The sequence below is a fragment of the Lynx rufus genome, unplaced genomic scaffold, assembly GCF_022079265.1.
Source record: "Lynx rufus isolate CCGP_SWC_20201006 ecotype Redwood Valley unplaced genomic scaffold, mLynRuf1.p SCAF_3, whole genome shotgun sequence".
Classification (NCBI taxonomy): Eukaryota; Metazoa; Chordata; class Mammalia; order Carnivora; family Felidae; genus Lynx; species Lynx rufus.
The window spans coordinates 12,586,285-12,603,033 of record NW_025814845.1 but is presented as its reverse complement, the minus strand read 5'-3'; positions in this window follow the sequence as shown (position 1 = coordinate 12,603,033).

Here is a 16,749-nt window from a genome sequence, read left to right as displayed (position 1 = left end):
GATTTTTCTAAATATAACATAATTAAAGCCAACTACCATGCTCATTTCTTGCCTCTGATTACAGTCTGGTGAGTGTGCATCCCTCTATTAGAGAAGACTCTAGAAAAGGCAAAATAGTTCACTTATTATTTTCCATGAAGTAGAGTGGTGATTCAAAATTTTCATATGATCTTGCCACCTTTCTACCATCCCATGTTTAGATGAGGGCAATTGAAATGAGGTATGTGTTTGACTGGTAAAATACAAACACACTCACACACACACACACACACACACACATTTTAAAAAAAACAAAAGAAATACATTAATTTGCCATTTTACATGGTATTTGTCTAACAAATATATTCACTGTCAAGCCCTATTGAAAAAAAAAGTCCCTCATACTATCTAGGGGCAGTTGGATAGTTTTAATGTTCATTTAGCAAGTTTTAATTGACCAGCTACCATGAACCAGCTAGTAGCTCAGGAACTGGACATAAAAAGTGAATGATTTACAATATTATTTTAAGACATAGCCTAGATGAGGAAGACAGACAAGAGGAAAGTACATCTAAGTTTTTTTTTTTGTTTTTTTTTTGTTTTTTTTTTAATGCTGAGAAAATAGAAATTACAGGATATTATGGAAGCACTATAAAGACTACCTGACCCAATCTGGGACATTTCTGTTGTGACTTTTTTTGACTGCAAGTGATAGAAAACCCATTCTGAACTGGCTATTTTTTTTTCTTTTTTTGAAAAAAAAAAAAAAAAAGATTTATTTGATTCAGAATCTAAAGAGTCCAGGAGTACAATGCTTTGGAAAGCAGTTGGATTCAGGGCTCAAGGAATGTCATGGTCCTGAATTTCTGTCTCTTGGTTTTGCTCAGTACTGGTCCATGTGGTAGTTTCTCTTCAGGCTCCAGGAGGTGGAATCTTGCAGCAGCAGCCCTACTCTACAGTCTCACTTAAAGTCCAGGGGAAGAGAGGCCCTCTTTTCCAGCAGCCATCACAAACAACAGAGTATTCTTACTGTATTAGCTCTCGTCACATGTCGATCTCTCAGCTAATCACTATGGCCAGGATCATTTGATGAACTGACCCAGTTAGTATCCAGTCAGACTACAAGGGCTGAAAATGAAGAGATAGTGAAGCCCAGATGAAAACTGAAAGAATAAGGGTACCTGGGTGGTTCAGTCAGTTAAGTGTCTGACTTCGGCTCAGGTCATGATCTCATGGTTCATGAGTTTGAGCCCCGCATTGGGCTTTGTGCTGACAGCTCAGAGCCTGGAAACTGCTTCAGATTCTGCATCTCCCTCTTTCTCTGCCCTTCCCCTGCTCACTCTCTCTCTCTCTCTCTGTCTCTCAAAAATAAATAAACATTAAAAAAAATTTTTTAAGAAAAAAAAGAAAATTGCAAGAATGTTCATTCATCCATTCTGCAAGTCTGTATTAAGCACCTGTAATAACCAGGATCCATTCTAAGTGTTAGGGAGACAACAGTGGCCAAAATAGAATCTCTGATCTCATGAAGTTTATATTATATTAGAGCAATGATAAATGAATAGGTGCATAAGTAAATATGCAATACACCAAATAGATATAAATATTATGTTGGGCAAGAGGTTCAGGGCATACAGTGGTGTTGGGCAGAGGATTTGTTACTTATGAGAGTGGCCAGGAATGGTGGCTCTGATAAGGAAATCTGACATGAGGATCCATTAATGCATCTATTTAAGTGAGGAAGAACAGTCCAGACCAAAAAAAAAAAAAATGTGCAAGGCCATGACCTGGAAGCATGTTTTCTATGTTTGAAAAAAGCAAGGAGGCCTGTGGGCCTGGAGCACAGCAAACCATGAAGAGAGAGGGGAGGATATCAGATCTGGTGGAGAAAAAACAAATAGGGTCTTAGAAGCTAAAATAAAGATGTTGGCTTAATGATATGGGACCAGCAGCGGGATTGGGGAAAGGAATGACATGCTTTGATTTGTGTTTTAAAAGGATAATTCTTGCAATTGTGTGTGTCATAAACTGTAGATGGATAAAGGTGTAGGTGGACCAATTTATAGACTACTAACGTAATCCAGGCAAGAGATCTTCTTGACAAATAACACCTTTGCCTACAGTGTTATTGGTCGTGGTGTGGAAAAGTGGTCTGATACAGGATATGTTCTGAAAGCAGAGCTCACGAGGACTTGCTGACAGATAGAAGGTGTGGGAGTAAAAAGGAGGAGTTATAGACGGTTCCAAGTTGTTTTCCCTTGACCGGCTGGAAAAAAAATGGGCTTATATTTTTGCTAAGTAGACAATATTGTAGTAAAGACAGGCTTTAGGAAGAAGATCAGAAACCTAGTTTTAGATATGCTAATTTTGAGCTACTACTAGCAATTAAACAGAAAATATCCAGTAGGTTGTTGGATGTGTTAGTCTAGACTGCAAAGCAGAGTACTGGGTGGGTTCAAAGTTTGTGCATTGTGGCATGTAGGTGTTAGTTAAGCCAGGAGACTGCATAAGATCCCTTAAACAATGAATATATATAGGAAAGAGAAGAAGAATGAGAACTGAGACCTGGAAATTCTGACAGTACGAAGGCAAGTTGAGGAGAAGAAAAAGGATACTACAAAGAAGGATCGGCTTGAGGGTAAAAGGAGAAACAAGTGTGGTATCTGAGATTCCAAAAAAAGAAAAGCCATTCAGAGGATAGGAGTGATCAGCCGGGCCAAATATTTCTGGTAGGTCCAGTAAGATAAGAGTGGAGAATTGACATTCGTATTTAGCTGCAGGTAAGTCATTGGTAATGAAAAAACAAATGATTGTTCAGTAGAATCAATGAATTAATGATCGATTCAGTACAATTGCAGGAATAAAAACTCATGTGAAGGGGTTTAAGGGAGCAATGGAAGGGAAGAATTCAGATAAGGCACATAGACCACATTTTTAAGGAGATTTTTTTTTTTTTTTGGCAGAGAATTGTGGTCATTGGAAAGAAGAGGGGGAGGCACGAGATGGTTGTTTTTATGGTTATGGAAGTAGTCCAGTAAAGAAGGAAAACTTGATGATTCCATAGAGAGGGGACTAATTGATGGAGCAACGTCTTTAAGAAGGCAGGAGGCAATGGGGTAGATACAAGGAGTTGGCTTAGATAAGAATATGGATAGTACATCTGTAATAACATGCTCAAAGGACAAGGTAGGATAAAAGAACAGATGCAGATAGGTGGGTGAATGTGTGTTTGGGTTCCGGAAGTTTTATCCTTATAGCTTCAGTATTCGTACTGCTGTAGGAAACATAGTAAATGAAAATGAAGATGTGGCAATACAGGCTGAAGGTTGCAGGAGAGACAAAATGTACGAAATTGTTGCTGGGTAGTGGGACAATGACTGGCCCCAGCAAATATACCAGTATCATTGGGTGTTTGTGAGAGCCCTGGTGGGTCATCAATACATCAAACAGCACAGTTGTGTTTTCCTCCAGGCACTTTCTACTAGGAAAATACAAGTACAGAATGGGTAGAAAGTTGGATTTATCCAGCAGTAGGTTTCTCCAAGTACTAAGAATGTAGAGAGATTGGTGGGGCAAATTAGGTGCATGCAAATTAATAGTTATAATTTTTGCATGGTCCATGGTCATAATCTGATTCAAGAGGAAAGTGAAGACCAGCTATTTTTGGAAGAAAGAGACATGTATTCTGGAAAGAGTAGTAACAAATGTCTATTGTGAAATTGACTCTTCTGAACTTGGCATGCAATGTTATGTTTGGCTGTAGACTGACACACACATATATCATATAAAATCTGAATATCTCTAAATTATATAAAAATATAATTCTATAATGCTTTAAAACAACTGAGAGTAGTCAAAGTTGAAACATTTGTCCATTTATTTCTTCAAACTCATAGCAGCATAAATAATAAGAATGTGAAAATCACATGCACTTCTGGAGAAACTGATTTTTGAGAATAAGCACGTTATCTTGCAAAGAACTACACTGAATTTGGAGCATATACAATTAAATCTGACTGTAAAGGATGTATGGATTTTTTTCTGGGATGGTAAGGAAAATAACTGATATCCATAGAACATAGTAGAAAGTGACACATGTTATTAGGAGGTCCACAGGAAATGATCTGATGTTTCACAGGAATGGGAGTATCAATCAGAAAAAGAAAGAGAGAGAGAGAATGAGAGAGAGAGACAATGCTATAGCTTCATGCTATGAAGTTTAATCATTTTCTGAATAATCTTGTTTCCAACCAATTAAATTTAGATTTGACTAGAGAACCTGGATTATTGTCACAATTGTAATAAATTGTCCACCTCATTATTTTTTGCCAACTTTTTTCTACATTTTCCTCTTGTACTGGAGAGGCTAAAAACCTGAAATTTCCTGACTCATTTTCACCAAGTTTCTGTATGCCCATTAATCCAACACCACTGTGTAAGATTTGAATACAGACCTAAGGTCAAGTGGAGAGAAAAGTGGGTGGCGGGGCGTCCATCTTGCTTGTGTGACTGGTGGAGATGGCGTGGTTAGGGAACTGGAAGCTGTCACGTCAGTGTCCTGATTTAGCAGCTTCCTTCTCTGGAAGCTCCTGATGTTAGAAGAGGCGAAACAGGGTGTTGTTCTAGATTTTTTGTCAAGTTGGGAGTTGTTCCTCTTATCTATTTTATCTTGCTTCCCAAGAAAGTCATTCAACACCCAGTGATAAATCTCCCTTTGTTCAAACTAGCTTGAATGGATTCTGTCCTCTGCATCAGAAACCCAGAGGAAAAAGAGAAAAAGCCTTTGAGAGCTAGAAACTTGACCTGACCAATGAGTGCCTCACACATCACAATCACCTTGAATCTATGCTAAGCATAAGCATTCCTGGGATACATTGTCTGACTCATGCAAAAGTGATCAAAGAGTCTCTATTTTTAACTAATGCCCATATATGATTCTGATGTGGCCAATCTCTACAGCAGTGAAACTTTGGTGTCCCTTGATTCAGAGAAATTATTCAGAGGTCTTAATGAAACTTAGTATTAAAAATGTGCCTGTGATTTTTCTGTGGTATGGGTTGATTGAATTTGTAGGTGAAAAATAATCTTTTATTGGCAATTCCCAGATCTCTGGCATTATTGTAAGTTTAGTGATATCTCAACTCACTGACCACAGAAGTGCTTATGTACCCACATACTCACATACGTAACCCAAACACCATTTTGAGATAGTTATTTTCTTGGATTTAAAAAATCATGATGTGTAGCAGATATCTACATTTGATTTTTCTTTTAAAAACAACTGAATGTATGGTACCTCGTGCCAACAATACAGTTAATGCAAAGAGAGATTTTTGTTTGTTTTTTTCACTAAGGAAATTTTATTTTGTCATCAAAAACAATATGTTGAAAAAAATTAATCATACTTCAGTTTTTGTCTTTTGGACATTTATAATCCTCTTCCCCAAATATTTTCTTTCCAGAGTGGCTTTTTAGGGTAGATTTTTTTTTTAATTTAAAAACTTAACTAATCATAATCTTAGATGTCCCTGGAAGTCTAAAAAAAAATACATTCACCATAAAATAATTACTGAACAGATAAAAAATTTCCTTTCTGCCTCCTTGCTCATATAATTGCTGTAATACTTTTGATCATGTTTTTTTATTCTTTTCTATAATTAATTTTACATAATAAAAATCCCATTTACTGAGCATTAGTTATGTTCTAGGTAATTATCTAAACATATTAAATATATTAAATAATTTAATACACATCAATACAATGGGGATTCTTCTATTACTGTCTCCATTTTATAAGTGGGAAAACTGAGTTTCAGAAGATAAGTAAGGAAATTTTCTAAAAAAGAACCGATTCAGAAGCCTGTGATATCATGTCTCTTCTGTATTGCTGTATTTATATAATTATTTTATCAATATATTTCTTACAACAAGGAACTTGTTAAGTATGTATTATATAATAAGATTTGACCATCTTTTTACTGAAGATAATTTATCTTATCACCTCTGTCTTCTTAGATGCATTCTGCTGCAGAGAAAGTTTCCAACAATTTAGCTTCCTTAATATGCTAGATTACTAAAAACTTCAGACCAAAAGTAAAAGATCAAAATTCTTGAACATTTTGGGGACCTTGATTGGTATTTTCATAGTACATTATACATATACAACCACATCTGAAGTATTTGATTATAACCGTTTCTCTAATTTCTGATGATAATAATTGAACTTTAAAAGTTTGGCTTGGGGGCGCCTGGGTGGCTCAGTCAGTTACACGTGTGACTTTGGCTCAGGTCATGACTGCAGGTTCGTCATGATCTCACGTTTGTGAGTCTGAGCCCTGTTGTCAGGGCACAGCCCACTTCAGATCTCTGCCTCCTTCTCCCTCTGCCTTTCCCCACCGTGTGTGTGTGTGTGTGTGTGTGTGTGTACGCGTGTGCACTCTCTCTCTCAAAAATAAATGAAAACATTAAAAAAAAAAAGAAAGAAATGTTCAGCTTGGTAAGTAGAAATTGGTACTTCATTGTGATTGCAATTTATACCGTAATAACTAGTGCAGCTGGTCTTGCCCCCCTTTGAACAATCAAATATTAAATGTCTGCTTACCTGTGAAATTCTCCCATACAGGGGACTCAGCTCTGTACAGCAGAAAGAATATGGGTCAGATGCTGCTGAGTACAGGTTCTGTGATGTTTGACCTGTTACTTAACTTCATTAAACCCACGTTGCAACTGTAACTAGGGGAAAGTTATAATTGGGGGAGGTGTTCTTTTCAGGATTTAAGAGAGTGCTTTGTAAGTCCCATAGTCTGCTACATACACAATGCCCTGAAAGCGTAGTTGTCAATATTGTTGTTATCGTTATTATTGAATATTTGTTCATAATCTCTTTTTACTGGAGTTTTGCAATTTCAATAATTTTCAAATATAATAGATACCAAATTTTTCTTATGTTAGGTGGAAGTAAAGAGAAAATCTGTGGGATGGTAATTTAAAAAATATGTTTGGGGCACCTGGGTGGCTCAGGCGGTTAAGCATCTGACTTCGGCTCAGGTCATGATCTCACGGTTCGTGGGTTTGAGCCCCGCGTCAGGCTCTGTGCTGACAGCTCAGAGCCTGGAGCCTACTTCAGATTCTGGGTGTGTCTTTCTGTCTCTTCCCTTTCCCTGCTCGTGCTCTGTCTCTGTCTCCCTCTCTCAAAAATAAATAAATAAATAAATAAAAAATATATGTTTAGTGATTTTCTAATAAAAACTAACAAAAGCACATTCCAATTATGTTTCAAAATGCAAAGGTGATTAAAAATAAGAATATTTACATGTAGTAAAACAGACAAAATTTTATCACATAAAATTTTTGAAGTTATTGAAACTTAAGGAACAAGATTACTTCTTTTGTACATGTTTTTGGAAAAAATAAAGTTGATATTTGAGATTTTAATAAATTAAAATGCTATATTAGTATCTTTACAGGGAACTTTTAGAGTCAAAATGAATATACAAAAACTTATAAATTTGGTGATCTTATCATTTCATATCAATAGTTTTCCCTGTCATGGGGGAAAAAAACCCAACAATTTCAAAATTACAATTATTTTCTATTATTATAACAGAATTTCAATGGACAGATTTTCTTTCTTTTTATCTACCCAAGTGTATGAAAACTGTATGCATATAAACACTCTGATTCTATCCTTAGCAAACTTACAATATTCATGAATCTAAAATCACTCTTCTTCATGTTTAGTCCAATAATGCCTCTTGTTCTCTCAAAGAAAGCGTCATATCCCCCAGATGTAAACATTGCTTTAAGAGCCAATGCCATATGTTGACAGATGGCATCCCATCTGTGGTTCAGTTATTAAAAATAAATTTCTTGGCTATGTTCAATAAATATAAGATATTCTTATCCATTTTTTTCCAGAAATGTTTAGTTTTCAACCATAGGTTTAGCAAACCAAACCACAAAGCTCAATCCTATATAATAACTTGAGTAACAAAATAAGCTTTATGTCAGACTAAAACTATGTATTTAGGCTAAGATGTTCAGAAGAAAAAATATAGAGAAAGATAAATGCAAACTAATTTCTCTAAGTATTAGACTTTTGATTTGGCTCACTATACTATTAGATAGGGAATTTAAAAAAATTGTCCTCTCTTCTAGGAATCAAGCAGTGGTGGATGGGGACCATGAAATCCAAACTAGTTGAAATGTTTACGCATTGCTCGAACTCCAAAATGCTGGTCAGTAGTTCTTTTCCTGCTATGTCTTCACACCTTCAAATTAGTCCATTATTTTCCTCCACATTTCATTGTCAAACAAGACTTTGTAGAAAAATGTAAGTAACAAACTTCTTTTCATCATAAAACGACAGAGTTTTGTTAGATAACTAAAGGAAGAAGGCAATGTGTGTCTCTCACAGTGTTTAATAGGGTAGATTCCTTAGACAGAACTTTGATAACTTGTGATCTCAGGAAAAAGAGACAGGTAGGCAAAGCAAATGAGAATCATGTTTGAAGGCTTTAAAAAAATCAGGATCTTGGGTGTGAAAGACTTCAATACCCATATGCATGTTTCTCCTTCCCCTTGGCATCTTGGTGCTGATGACTGAAACTGGATATTCTTTTGTCCTCCCCTTTCTTTCTCTTTCTTATTCTCCATTTCTCTTCATTTCCCATTGTCTTCCTTCTCTGGAGCAATATACTACCCATAACATCTATGCATATGAGTCATTCAATCATTGTTCAGCAAAATTTGCCAATCCTTTTTGTTCAGAAGGCCCACAGCATGCAGAAACATGAAAATATTCATTGGGAGTTGTCTTCCAACAGAAATTAGAAAGTGATTTAATTAGCACCAATATAATGGTGACCAGGGGTGAATTTGAAACTAAAATCTAGTCTCCTAATTTCCCATCTCACAATCGTGACATTTTACCACACATGTATTATGTTTCCTTATTGGAGACTGAGAGAAACAGTGACTGAGGGAACTAGGAGTTTTGGAATAATATCTCTATCATTCCTACCAATTTGGAGCTAATATATCAGAGAGCTAGAAGATGGACTCAGGTGGGGAATAAGAGAAAGTGGTTAATTGCAGCTGGAGTGATACTTTGAAAATTTTAAACCTTAATGCATATATTAAAGCATATATCAAGAGAATAAAGCAAGTGTCCATACTCCCTAATATGATAATGATTAGGATTAATTTTACACTCCAACAAGACCAGGTCCGTAGAAAATGGAAAATGATATGCCAATCTCACAAACATGGTAGGAAAATCCATAAATAATGTTAGGAAACTGTGGTGAGCATTTAAAAATGGCCCACAAGATTCTCCTCTTCTTTTAATTTCTCCCCATGAGTGTGTGCGCATTCTGCAAATATGATGAACTACCATTCCCATGCTATGTAACAACACATGATAACAGAATTTTGCAGATATAAAGTCCCTAATCGATTTACTTTGAGTTAATCAAAAGGCAGATCATCCCAGGTGGACCTGATCTAATCAGGTGAGGTCTTCCGTGAGTCTCTGGCTGTCTTGGGTAAGTAAGTCTCAAAGAACTAACATTGGCTCCAGCCAACAGGTAGAGGAAAAGTGAGACATCACTCTTATAATCACAGAGAAATGAATTCTGACAATGCCCAAGGAGCTTGACAGAGAACCCCAAGCCCAAGCTGAGGTCATAGCCTTAACACCTTGACTTCTGCCTGGTAAGACCCAGACTAGAGGGCTCAACTTATATCTGAACTGACCCATAGAAATGGAAAGTATGAGATAGTTAACAGTGTTGTTTAAAGCCATTATGTTCATGGTCATTTGTTACACAGTATTAGGTAGTTAATAAACAAACAAAATTCGGAGTATTTTGGAAATAAAATGAATATAATCATATAAGGCAATAATCAATATTAGAAGGCATATTTCTGTGACTTACCCTATTGAATTAAAAGAGAAAAATCATATAATCATCTCATAATGGCAGAAAAAATTGATACAATTCTGTTAACACCAGGGATAGAAGAGAAGATACCCCCTATTTCTGCCATTATTCGAATTGTAATAGACAAATTAGTGAACACATTAACAGAAGGCATAGAAATCACAGATGTAAAGTTCCAAATGGGAAAATATGAAATTATTGTTTACAAACTATGATTGTTAAATCAGAAATCCATAAAATTGTATGGATAAATTGGGTATAATTAATAAAATAATTCTGCAAGTTTAGAGAATATAAGAAAAATATACAAAAATCTCTCGCAATTCTGTGCACAAGTAACAAGCAATTACAAAATGTATAAAGTGTAAGGAATCAACCACATCATTTATAATAGCATCAAAACCATAAGGTTATGAGGAATGAAGCTAATCAAATATAAAAATTAAAAGACAAAAGCCCTAAGTTAATGGAGAATTAGGCCATTTTCTTGGAAGAAAACTCTCAAAATTATAAACATGAGAATTATCATCTAATTAATCTAGAGATCATTTCAGTTTCAATCAAAATGCCCCAAAAGTTTCTCATAAAACCTGAAAAACTGATTATAAACTTCAAGTATAAGGGGAAAAGCCTAAAAATAGATAAGAAATACTTAAGGAAAAGGAAGGGGGGATATGGTTCATCAGATGCTAAGTTGTTAAAACCTATATAATTAAAGTAAGGTGCTATTTGTGCATGTATAAAAAGCCAGAGGAAAGAAACAAAATGGAGTTTTAAAGACCCAAAATTCATATCAGCATTTGGTACATGAATTAAAATATAGCATTAGAAACCATGTCAGAGGGATCGACAATTTCTAAAGAATGCTGAGACAATAAACTATTCAAATATAACATTAAACCAAATTATCATATCACCCCAGACATACAAATATATTTCATATGCATTAAAGATGTCATGGGAATCAAAATTATTAAAAAAATGTGAAATACAATGCAAAAGCTATATTTATATGGTTAGAATGAGAAATTATTTCAAAGAAAAAATAAATTATAATATATAAAGTAATAGATTGGTATTTTGATTACATTAAAGTAACAGCAACAATACTAATAAACTTATGCAATGAAACATACCATGAAGTTGAAAGAAATGCTAGACTGGAGAAGGGGCTCATAATGTTCACAAGTAAGATTAGTAATCACAATATATAAAGAATTTCTACCAATCAAAAAAAAAAAGAACACCGCTAGCCTTCCCCACACAAAAAAAAGGCAGCCCATAATATACAGAGAAAGAAGCAGGAATGGCCGATAAACCATTTTTGCGCATAGAAAGATGGTCAACATCACTAATAATGAGCAAAATTAAAATTAAGTAAATAGTCCATTATCCAACAGATGGTTACTATAAATAAGTCCAATAGCTTCAAATACTGTCAATGATATAGGTACAAAAAACTATCGTATATTGTGGCACAAGTGTAAATTGGTAATAATCACTTTTTCAAACCTAGGAGCCTTGACCATGCCCATAACCTACTCAGGCAGAAGAATTCCACTTCTAGGTATCTAGATATCTAGAAATTCTCATAGCACATGTGCACAGAGAATGTGTGTGAAGATATTCATTGTAATACTGCCTGTTTAAAATAACACAACAATCTTTCACAGGGCAAATGGATACATCTCAAAAACTTAAACTAAGGGAAAGAAGTAACTAATGATTCCTATGTATAAAACAGTGCATAAATGAATTATGAATGGATAAATCTGTGGTAAAATTACATAATTACATCTGGGGACAACGTATACCTTAAGAACAGAGTGGAGCCTTAGCTAAATCTGTAACATTGTGTTCCTTGAGAGAGATGTGTGGAGTCAAGGAAGGAGGGAAGAGAAGAGGAGAGGAAAGGAGAGGAGGGGAGGACAGAGAGGAAATACAGGTTAACATGTATTTGTGCATAAGTGTCTCTAATATTGTTTTCATAACTTTCAATAAATTTCATGATTAAAATGACTTAAAGGGGATAGAGTCAGAAAAGTCAGGTTGGAAGGAATATTTTCTTCTGGCAAATGTTAAAAAGCGATTTGGGAAAACAAGTGGCCTCATTTATTGGCTTTCTAACATTTTAGGCCATGGTTCCAGGCAAAAAGAGCATTTTACCTATTCACACAATATATGCACAAGTTTTACAAAGCACTAGTTAGCCGTTATTATGCAAACACACTAGATTTTGTTTTATTTTGTTTTGCTTTGTGCTGTCTTCTAGCCTACATTACTCTATGCTGAGCTATGCCTGCCATTCTGTCATTTTTTCTCTTCTATTTCATTTTAAAAATGCCAATCCTGACCAATTATATTGACTTTGAGACCCACCGGTGGATTCTAGCCCAGCGTTTGAGACATAGTGGTCTCATGCCAAGAAAAAGACATTTGAATCAGATCTGCAATTTAATTCTGACGTTGACATTGTCTGTAAAATCTGTAAAAGTCAGTTAACTGTGTTGGCTCAGTTTCATCGTAGGAGAAACAGAAATGACAGTGGCACAGGGCTCATTCATTAGTTATTTACTGAACACCTACCATGTGCCAGATTCTTTTCAAACACTGAGATCAAGATAGTTGGTGTTGATTGAGGATGCTTTTCATTAATGAAAGGACTATGTTATTTTCATTTTATAAATAAATAAATAAATAGCCCACAAAATGTAGACAGCAAAATGTAGAATCAGCCTCAATTAGACCAAAGGATTTTTATAAGACCTGGAGGTCTCAAATGTAGTCCTCTGGAGAATGTCAAACATATGGATATTGGAAATAAAATGTTTTATAGGAAAACTTTTCATGGGATGCATTAAATATGAATTGTACTCTTTTAATGCTCTGGAGAATAAAAATGTGGCAACACTTTGAAAACTTAAATTAAATCTTATTCCCAGCTTTCACTTTGCTAGAAGGGGGATCAATTTAACCTAATTTGGGCTTTGGGGGACCTCTTGACCTCACCTTTCACCTCCTTTAAGTCACAATCGGGATGAGGTATTTGTGGTGTTTAGAAAATAAGAGAAGAGGCTTCAGTCTTCACTTCATTGTGTGCGCTGCCGAGGTGCCCTGGGGTCCATTCTGCTCCCCCTCCCCTTTGCCAAAGTGGGATGGGAGATCTTTCCTGGAGCTCTCAGCGCGATGGCCCTTGGGCTCCATGAACTTCAGTGTCTATACGACAACTTATTAGAAACTTTAGGGTGATATGGATCTCCACCATGTAACCCTTACCCAACTGTCACCACCGTTAAAAAAGCACAAACAGGGACCAAATCTTTCTACCTCCATCTGCCTTGGAAGCTGCCTGCCAGCTTCTGCCAACCCAGCCTCCTACTGTCCAAACTCGAGGGCTTCTCTCCACCCTGGGCCTAGTATAATTTACTTCTCTTTGAAAAACCAAACCTTGTAAACGTGGCTGGAGGGGAAGTCTCCAGGACTTAACAGTCCTTGAATGTATGTAAGGAGCGAATGGAAACGTAATTCTTATTACAGGTATCTCCTGCTTTCAGAAAGTTCACATTATACCACTTTGCTTTTACCAAAGACCTACATTAGTAGCTGTTTGTGCTAACTGAAGGAAATCCGGATAATTTTTGTTTGTAGGAGAAAAGCCCTGGGGCTCCTGGGTGGTTCAGTTGGTTGTGCGTCGGACTTCGTCACAAGTCATGATCTCACAGTTTGTGAGTTCGAGCCCGCGTCAGGATCTGTGCTGACAGCTCAGAGCCTGAAGCCTGCTTCATATTCTCTCTCTGCCCCTTCCTCGCTCACACTATGTCTCTCTGTGTCTCAAAAATAAATGCACATTAAAAAAAAAAATAAAAATAAAAAAGCCCTTACTGAACTAATGTAGGTTTTCTGTACAAGTAAACGTGTGTAATGCCAACTTTTATAAACTTGGGTCTACCATTTCAGCTTACAAAAGTTTTCCCAGGAATGCTTTATTTTGGGACGGTAAGGAAAGCCTGTATTCCTGATTATTCCACAGCTACAAAACAAAACATGATTTAATATCTCAATAAATTATTCTGAAACACTTGTGTGGTATACTGGCATAACATCTATAGAAGAAAGAGTTTCTAGGAGAGCATGGGTGGTTCAGCCAGTTAAGTGTCAGACTCCTGATTTCAGCTCAGGTCATGATCTCACGCTTGTGAGAGCCTGCTTGAGATTCTGTCTCCCTCTGCCCCTTCCCTTCTCTCTCATCTCCCTCCCCCCACCAAAAACAAAGACAATGTCCACATGTAACATTTGGGGAAGAACTTTTTTCCTTTTTCAAATGGTTTATTTTGCCATTTCTGAATACACAATCTAACAAGAAACAGTGACTCAAATGAACATACTATTAATGGATGTATTAATTACTTAGATTGTTGTGTTCAGACCTTCTATTATGAAGTGAATCTTGACAATTTTTCCTTATGTATTATGAATATTAGGTAGGTAAATATTGAAAATTTTAATATTTTTCTTGTGATTATACATTCTATCATAATTCAGATGTCCTCCAACCATAATAATGTGCTTTATTTATTGTATCTGTGACAAATATAGGTATAGTAGCTGTCTTTGGGAGCATTTATCTATATTTTCAATCTTTGATATTACAATGTGATTTTCAACATCCTTATGTTTTCAGCATGTGCCTTGTAAATAACAACGGATTTCAAAATCCATTGTGACACACTCTGTAACTAGTAAAAGGAGTCTACTCACTTATATTTTAATTGCTGATTTATTTCTATTATTATATTTCATGATTTCTAATTACTCTGATATTTTAATGTTCTCCATCTTCATTTTTTACTTCCATCACTGTTTGAAGTATTTTTCTATTCAATATTTTTATCAGCTAGTTGTCCTTTTTCAACTTCTATGTTTATGATTACCTTAATTGTAATAAATTTACATAATACAATCTTAAGGTTTAATCCATAGCTCTAGCCTTCTCCAGAATAATATAAGAAACAAAGTGCGTTAATCATAACCAAATTATTCTTGATTCTGCACATTTTTCATTCCATTTTCTTAAATTTCCTCCAAATTATTTATTTTATTATAATCTCAGATGAATATCCATTTAGATTTACCCACAGGTAGAAGCATTTAGTTCTACACCTTTTTTTTCTTACAATTTGCTCTTTGTTTTGAGAGGTTTAGTTGCTCTCATCTTGAAGTATATCCCTGTCAGGGAATTGTTCAAAAATGAATTTAAAAAATTCCTAGGAAATTGTGAACACGTGACAAAGTTTTTCTTTAACTCACTGGTAAGTAGAATGATGTAGCTAGTTCAAGAGAGGAGTTCAGAAACTGGGGCATACGTACTGTGTTGCATGATCGAGGGTGATACACCACGGTGCTTGTGGTGTCTTCTCTAATGAACAAAACTAAAGTGTCATCCCACCTTGACAGTTTTACAGGATTGTGAAATGTTTGCACCTTAGTTTTGCAAACAGTATTGCATTCTCCAGGGGATTAGCTGGCCGTGAGGGAAGCACGTTAGAAAATGCCCTCTCTCACTCATCATTTGTGGCTCAGATGGTCACTTGTTTTATTTCCAAAGTTTGGATATATATATATATTTTACCATCTTATAAATGTTTTTACTGAAGCTATTATGATGGCTAATTCTCTCACTTTTTTTTGGGAGGGGGTGGGGGAGAATTCTGAATATACCTTTTTGCCCTCATTCTTAGTCGCTTACAGGGCATAAAATTCTAGATTGACGGTTATTTCCATTCACCTTTTAAAACATGTTCCATTGCTGTTACTGATCTTTTGACTCTCTGTTTGCTATTCTTTTGTCATAATTTGTTGTCTGTTTTTCTGGCTGCTTTCCAGCTTTCATTGCCCTTGGCGTGTTCTACAGTTGCAATATGTGTCTAGGTATTGATTTCAATTTGTTTTATTGTGAGTTCAGTTACGGATTTAAAATAAAGTTTATTATGGCTGATATGTCTAGGTCTTTTTTAGATGGAGGATTTTTAGAATATATTGTCTACAATATTTCCAGAAATGGAAATAGAAGTCTAGGCACTCATTCTCAGGACATTTGTTTTGCAACATATAGTATACCAAAATGAAATTTTAAACCAAGGAGTCATTGGATCTTTAAAAAAAAATCAAACAAAGCAAACAAACATAACGACAAAACCCCGGCAGTAGAGGCAAAAGGGGAAATTCCAAGATGACAAGTATATGGCAATTGGAGGGTGATCAGACCACACTAAAGCAGAACGACCAAGGGTTCAGGCAACCCGGTGCACACATCCATCAATCAATCATAAACACACAGTCAAACAATGACAATATCAGGTCACCTGATGTGTTTCATCACGTGAAACATAGTTTTTAGAGGGATTTTACTATTATGTCGGGAAAGATTAAACATATTAAGTGAAAAAAGTCATTACTATCTACAAAACCAAGAAGATAAACATAAAAGGAATGGTAATCATAATATAATACTAAACTCAGATGTAAACAATGTTGATGTAATCAATGATGTAGATACAAATATCAATTCACCAGGAGTTATAATTATAAGAGTATATAATATATATTATATGTATTAATTATATAATTATTGGAGGAATAAAGTAAGTGAATATGATTGTGTGCAAATGTGTTTGTGTAAATGGAGGGAAAAGTAATGATCTGTGAGTTCTAAAATCATAACCTTCATCACCAGAATTCAATAGATAATTTCTAAAATGGATGTAACAAAAAACACCCACTATGCATAAAATTTAGAAAACATGGAGGTAATAGGGATACAGGAACT